Raw genomic sequence first — 7,383 nt, forward strand, 5'->3', positions numbered from 1 at the left:
ATAAGTATGAGAAGATATATACCTAATATACTTGCATATGAGATACTTATGTCACGATACATACGTACATACGTAGTACATGTATTGCACACCCATGGATATGAGATACTTGTGTCAACGTAATTTATTTTCTATGAGCACTGAGCTTGGGGCGAAAACAAATACATCCCCTAAATTCGAGTCTGGAGCTTAGGAATTCTATTGAAACGAGGTATATTAGGTTGGTAGAGGTATTTTTTTATTTGCACATAAAACTTTTTTAATGTATTTATTTTAGTTACTTTTATCTCGAAACAAAAGGTGAAGTGTGTGAGCTTCCAAAGTTAATATGACGTATATTGTATATGAATAAAATATAAAATATTTATAAAAATAAGTGCATAACGTCATTAATAAAAGATCAGATTACTTTAAGCAAAATAAAAAATAATCTTACATATTTATTTTCATCATATACAAAATAATAAGTAACAATTATTAATTATGTGCATTCGCTGAGTTTTTCCGTATTGAGGGCATATTTTACAATATTTATTTATGAACCTATATTAAAGATAATTGTTTAAAGTACACAATCAAATACGACATCATTAAATGATGATTTTTTAAAAAACCTTTTAAAATAAAACTAGAATTTTTTAACCATTTCCATTATTGGTGCTCTTCTCCAACTAATTTTGACAAGAACCTTGGTTTAATATTAACTTATAAGATTATTTTCAAATTCAGGAGAAAAAAGCCAAGAATGAAAATAATTAAAAACAAAATTCTAGTTTTATTTGACAATGTTTTCAAAAATACGCCACGAAGTATCTGCAAGAAACAATCCAGAAAAGAAAATCAGTTTTGATTAAGTTATTATGACGAAGGCAGGAGAAAAAACTCGCCGTAAAAATATTTTTTTTTATGGGAGAATAAATTGAAGGTAGGAAATAAGATACTATGTGCATGGAAGGAAAATAAGAATTACACACATTGTAACAGTTTTTTTTGTGTGTGAAAAAATAAAGAAAATATGTTAACTTTTGTCACAGTTTTTCAAAAACGTTTGGTGTATACCGATTTCCTGTGTCAAAACTCTTTTCAATACCCTTTGCGACTTTATTGAGAGCTTCCTCCAAACACGGAAAAAACATCAAGATAAATTTAAAAGGAAAAACTTACCTGTATCTATAACCGTATCGATGATATAACCGGGAGTCTTCGCGGTCGAATATTATTTACTAACACACATCAGTTCTTGAGTATCAAAATGGATCTCACACAAAATACACGTACGCTTACATTTTTTAAACGAAACTGAAATTCATTTTCAGGAAGTTGGTGTTACGAAAATTGTCCTTTAAGTTAAAGCGTTACGTGAATTTGAATTTTGAAGATTGGCAACATTAAAATTTTTACAAAATTTTGGTTGTCCAAATTCTTATTGACACATCTAGGTTACACCACTTAGGATTTGTTTTAACATTTGAAAATCTCAACATAGATGAAGAAGAATATGGAAGTCTGGATATTCACAGGGCTTACGTCCTGTCATAGGTTGGTTTTACAATACACAACTAAGTGATCACTTTATACACATGTAACATTTACCATTCTACCTATGATTGACAACCACATTACCCATTTTTTCGGACCTCATACATATATATTATAATTTACACTTTGCTTCACGTGTGAGTTCGCGGCAGTATCACTGGTCTAATTGAATAAACCTTTTATTTAGCTGAGACCATTTTATTTTTAAATGTATGCAAGTTCCTTACAAAATTATTTTACTTACTGGGAGACGCCTGAAAACATGATTACCATTTTTTTTGTATGATGCTTATAATTATTACAAAAATTCCAAATCCTTAATCGCAAATAAAATACGAATATATGTATGGCTTCCAAAAATTCTAACTATTTAACTTAAAAAAATATTAAAAAAAAAAAAAACTATGCTGTGTTTTTAACTTTTATTTTATTTATCCGGAAATCGTTGTTACTGACATCATCGGTAAAGACAAAACCTTGTCAATGGTAATATAAATTAAAAGTGGGAAAAGCTTTATAGTTATTTTATTGTTTAAAATGCAGTAGAATCAAGAAATATCAATAAAGAACTAAAAATCTACTAAAAATGTATTTTATGAAATATGATTTTGTACATTTTTCATTTACTTTAACTTTATACTTGGCAAGTAGATATATAGGTTCATAAAATAAGGTACATTTCGACACTCGCATGGAATTTACAAGAATCCATTAATCTCTGCCAAAAATCAAACTTATAGCTTCTTATTCGACATTTCATTTATCTTGCTCAATTTCACACATCACCATTATCGAGTTTTGTCATGGGATAGCATATTCTCAAAGTGTTGATTTTTTGTATCGATTATCATAATGTCTCTTAAATGAGTTATGATTCAAGTTGAATCAAATATTTTAATTTTAATAAATATTTTTATTGAAGCTTATTTTAAACTATATATCTTCAAATTCTCAATACAATTATAATTTAATATTTTTGTTTAAATCAAATTTTTGTCCACCTCCGTAGTTTAATGGTCAGCACGCTCGGCTACCGTGATCGAGGTCCGGGTTCAATTCCCAGGGGGGGGTCAAATAAATATAAGTGATTTTTCACTCTTATATTTATTCAATAATACCTTGGACTGGCACTGGAAGCGGAAGGCTGATTGCTTTTCCTTCATGTGTTAAGGATCAAGATAACCCTGCGTTTATATGATGCAGTGCCTTGTGCACCATTGGGGTGCGGATAAGGGTTTGAATGAAATGAATGTGTAAATAGTGCTTTGTTAATGCTAATATTATTGTGTAAGTAGTGCTATGGTAGTGAAGGCTAGTATTGTTTGCATGCTGTGGTAGTAATTGTCCTGACGAAGAGACCGGTACGTCTCGAAACCGGTAGACATAAAAATCTCAGTGAGTGGTTATATTAATAACATTTTTGGAAAAAAATAGATATATTTATATTTCTTAAAGTAACGATACCTAGTCTTAACTGTATTTTTTACTAAATAACTAACTAACCATCACGCTGCTCCCCCGCCAGGGTAGTTTAGGTTAGGTTAGGTAACATTGAAATGTTTTTTTTTTTAAATTTAAATAAACGTATTTTATTTTGTTTAAATGTATTTTACTGTAAATATAATGATTAATAGAGTTTTCCACTTTAAAAGTAGACATGATGACATCTTCATTGTACACACATATCGACTGAAGACTAATAGGTCCTTGGTAGTGTCCACAAACATAGAAAAATACTCGTTCACCAGCGCAAACAACTACCAAAAGGAGCTCTCAAGTAGGCTTAGTAAAATGGACAGAAATTAAAAGAAAAGAAGTAAAAATAATTCATTGATTTATGCCTAATGAGAGCCGGTAATTATTAAAACGGACATTCTTGTTACCTTCATCTTCCTGGTTTCATCTCAATTTATCGTTTTTTGTAGATTATTGTGGTCAGCTCCCCTCGTTATCAGGTTATAGATCCTTCTGTCATATGCAGCGTCACTTAGGCCATGAAAATTTTAGATACTTTAATGGTCAGAAAAGTTATGTCAAATTTGATAAATCATAAGTGGGTTCCTTAAGTACATAAAAAATTACAAGTTAATATATTTGGGGTCTTTTTTTGATAAATTTATTATAAAACTTGAAAGTTATTAAAATACTTGACTTTTATTAAAAGACGATTGTATTGTAATAAGAACAATGATTTTAATTATCCATTCAAGGTTTTTTTGAATAAAAAAATAAATTAGCTCTATCCTTTTTAATTTTGGGCAGTGTTATCTATCCATTCTGAGGATTTTGTAATTAACAATCCCCATTGAGGGACTTAATGTCCTTTTGTCAGTAATAAGGTCATCTTGAGTTACAAACGTACCCCGTGGTATAATTAACGCTCAGAAAATGTCAAAGGTTGCTGGTTTTCAGTCGAGGACTTAATATTCTTACATTATTTGTGAAAGCGGGTGAGTGAACCTTACTTTTCGAACATTTTTGTCCGCCTCCGTAGTGTAATGGTCAGCAGGCTCGGGTACCGTTCTGGAAGTCCCGTTCGATTCCCAGGGGTGGTCAAATAAATATTAGTGATTTTTCACTGTAATATTTATTAAGTATAACCCTGGACTGGTACCTGAGGCGGAGGGCTGATCACCTTTTCTTCATGAGTTAATGATAAATATAACACTGAGTTTATATGATGCAGTCCCCTAAGCACCTTAGGGTGCGGATAAAGGTAAGGTATATATATATATATATATATATATATATATATATATATATATATATATATATAATTATATATATATATATATATATATATATATATATATATATATATATATATATATATATATATATATATATATATATATATATATATATATATATATATATATATACATATATATATATATTTATATATATATATATTTATATGTATACACCCAGACCAATTGAAAACAAATCTTTCTTGAATTTATTTTGCGATTGGCGAGAATCGAACCTGCGAGGCCAGTTTTGCAGACGAGCGTCTACCCAACAACGCTTGCCATATTACATAATGAAAAAATTAATGCTGGAAAAGGGGCGAATGGTACACCGAAATTATTTACAGCAAATTGAAACCTTTCATCGAAAGCTAAACTGGCAGTGTGCATTAGAGACCTAGTTCTAACCTTAATGTTTGGAAGTTAAGGATGGGGTTAGCAAAAAAGAATGAAAGTAGAGTAAATGCAGTCAAAATGCAATCTCTCAGACGAATTTGCGACAAAACGAAGTAAGGTAAGGATTATCGATAAAATTGAGAAAGGCGTATTAAGATGGTTTTGACATGTCGAACAAATAGGCGAGTAAAGAGAACAGTAAAAAAAATGGTTGAGGCGAATATAAGGTGAAAATTGGAGCAGAGGAAGACCGAGTCCAATACTTGGGCGTTGTCAATTCAGGTATCGGCATAATCGGCGGGTTTGTATAAGGAAATGCATGTATGTGGAAAAGGCGAAGATTGTTAGCATAGCCAGATTGGTGTGGTGTCCTATTCTCTCTGTCTACCCTTGCGGGGAAACGATGTGATTGTCATTGGATTGGAAACTTTCTTGCCGACTGAAGAGTGGCATTTTTGTAGATTCGACGTAGCTGTTGAGCGTATTGAATTTAGGACATTGAACCTCTATTACAACCTCATACGATAGCGTTAAATAAACAATATTTTTTTTATTATTATTTTTTATTATTAGATTAAAACCAATATTTTTAGCTTTTCCACTTTTTTATTTGACCAGCGACCGGGTTTCGTCGTTACCGACATCATCAGACTGGTGAGAGGCTATACAAATTGTTATGTTATATATAAAAGAAGGCAGGAGTTGATTGATAACCATGATTTGATATAATTTTATGAGAAATTAATTTTATTCAATTAAATTAATTTCTCATAAAATTATATCAAATCATGGTTATCAACTCCTGCCTTCTTTTATATATAACATAACAATTTGTATAGCCTCTCACCAGTCTGATGATGTCGGTAACGACGAAACCCGGTCGCTGGTCAAATAAAAAAGTGGAAAAGCTAAAATTATTGGTTTTAATCTAATAATAAATTAAAAATGCAATTCCATCACGAAGTGTCAGTGGATAATATACTTCTTTCAATATTTTTGTATTATGTACATACGAACCCTTTTTAGAAACAGTCGGAATTTATTATATAACGCACGTTTTTAATACCTTGTTTAAATATTAAAATAACAGACGCATGCTTTTAATATCCTGTTCAAATTTAATCAGCGCGATCGCATCCCTTTGTCGTGGGAGGGTTAAATTATTTTATTTCCTGTACAGTGTATGAAAAATTTATAGCATATTTCCTTCTGAAATATTAACCCACAATAAAATTAACAGCTTCAAAAACAAGTAAGTAAGTTCTTTACATCTCACCAATAGATGTCTCTAGTGAAGTTTTAGTGATTCATGAACAAGGTTTCTAAATTGGTTCATATATATAGAACTTCCAAGAATTTGAGTAGTGTGGTTGTCAATAATGGGTAGAATTGGTGAATGTTACACGTGTGTAAAGTGATCACTCAAACCAGCCTATGACGGTCGTAAGCCCCGTAAATGCCCAGACTTCCATATTCTTCTTCATCTTTGATGAGATGTCAAAAAATAATATGAAAATAACTCCTGTAATTGGAGATAATCCAGATTTTGTGAACAAGTATTTGGACACACTCAAAATGTTGTAAAAACAAGTAAGACAATTTTTTTTTCGTAATAATATTTCAAAAATAAAAATAATAACAATAAAATTAATCATACATAATAAAACCTTTAGCTGCACCCAATGGTGCATAGGGCACTTCGTCATATAAACGCAGTGTTATCTTGATCGTTTACACATGAAGGAAAGGTGATCAGCCCTCCGCTTCAGGTACCAGTCCAGGGTAATATTGAATAGGTATTACAGTGAAAATATCACTTAAATAAATATTAATATAATAATAATAAAACCCTTACACGCACCCCAATGGTGCATAGGGCACTGTGTCATTTAAACGCAGTGTTATCTTGATCGTTTACACATGAAGGGAAGGTGATCAGCCCTCCGCTTCAGGTACCAGTCCATGGTTATATTGAATAAATATTACAGTGAAAAAATCACTTGATTTTATTTTACCCCCCTTGGGAATCGAACCCGGGACCTCCAGAACGGTAGCCGAGCGTGCTGACCATAACACTACGGAGGCGGACAAAAATAAATATTAAAGTATGATAATCTATTCTGCGTAAGTATTTATTTTTAAATTTGATATTAAGGAGTGTATCCACTGTCGTGTTGATTGATTTCGTCTTTTTTTAGATAGGAGATACATTTATTATTTATCTAGCTTATTATGTGCAAATTATAAAGATAGCTTAGATTTTGGTCACATATAGCTCGAAACACATGTTAATGTATTATGTGTCAAGTTGATGTTAAGTTGATCGTTAGTTAAATATGTGAAGGCAAGGTGATCAGTCTCACGCTTCAGATACCAGGGTTGTCTTAATTAAATAATACTGTGAAAAAACACTTCAATTTATTAAAACGCTCTATGGAATTCCAACTCGGGACCTCTCACTTCTTTAATCGATTCGGCAGTCAATTGTGGTAAAATCTATTCGTTTTGAATTTAAATTTTACAAAGTAAATACCACTTTTTCTTAAAATCTACTGTGACACGTGTTTCGATGCATTCCGCATCATTTTCAAAAACCGTACCTATACGGTGTTTGAAAATGATGCGGAATGCATCGAAATACGTGTCACAGTGGATTTTAAGAAATAGTGGTATTTACTAAATAAAAATCAAATTAAAA

This window comes from Brachycentrus maculatus, unplaced genomic scaffold (assembly GCF_059751285.1).
Source record: "Brachycentrus maculatus isolate JH-2025_06_01 unplaced genomic scaffold, ASM5975128v1 h1tg000316l, whole genome shotgun sequence".
Lineage (NCBI taxonomy): Eukaryota > Metazoa > Arthropoda > Insecta > Trichoptera > Brachycentridae > Brachycentrus > Brachycentrus maculatus.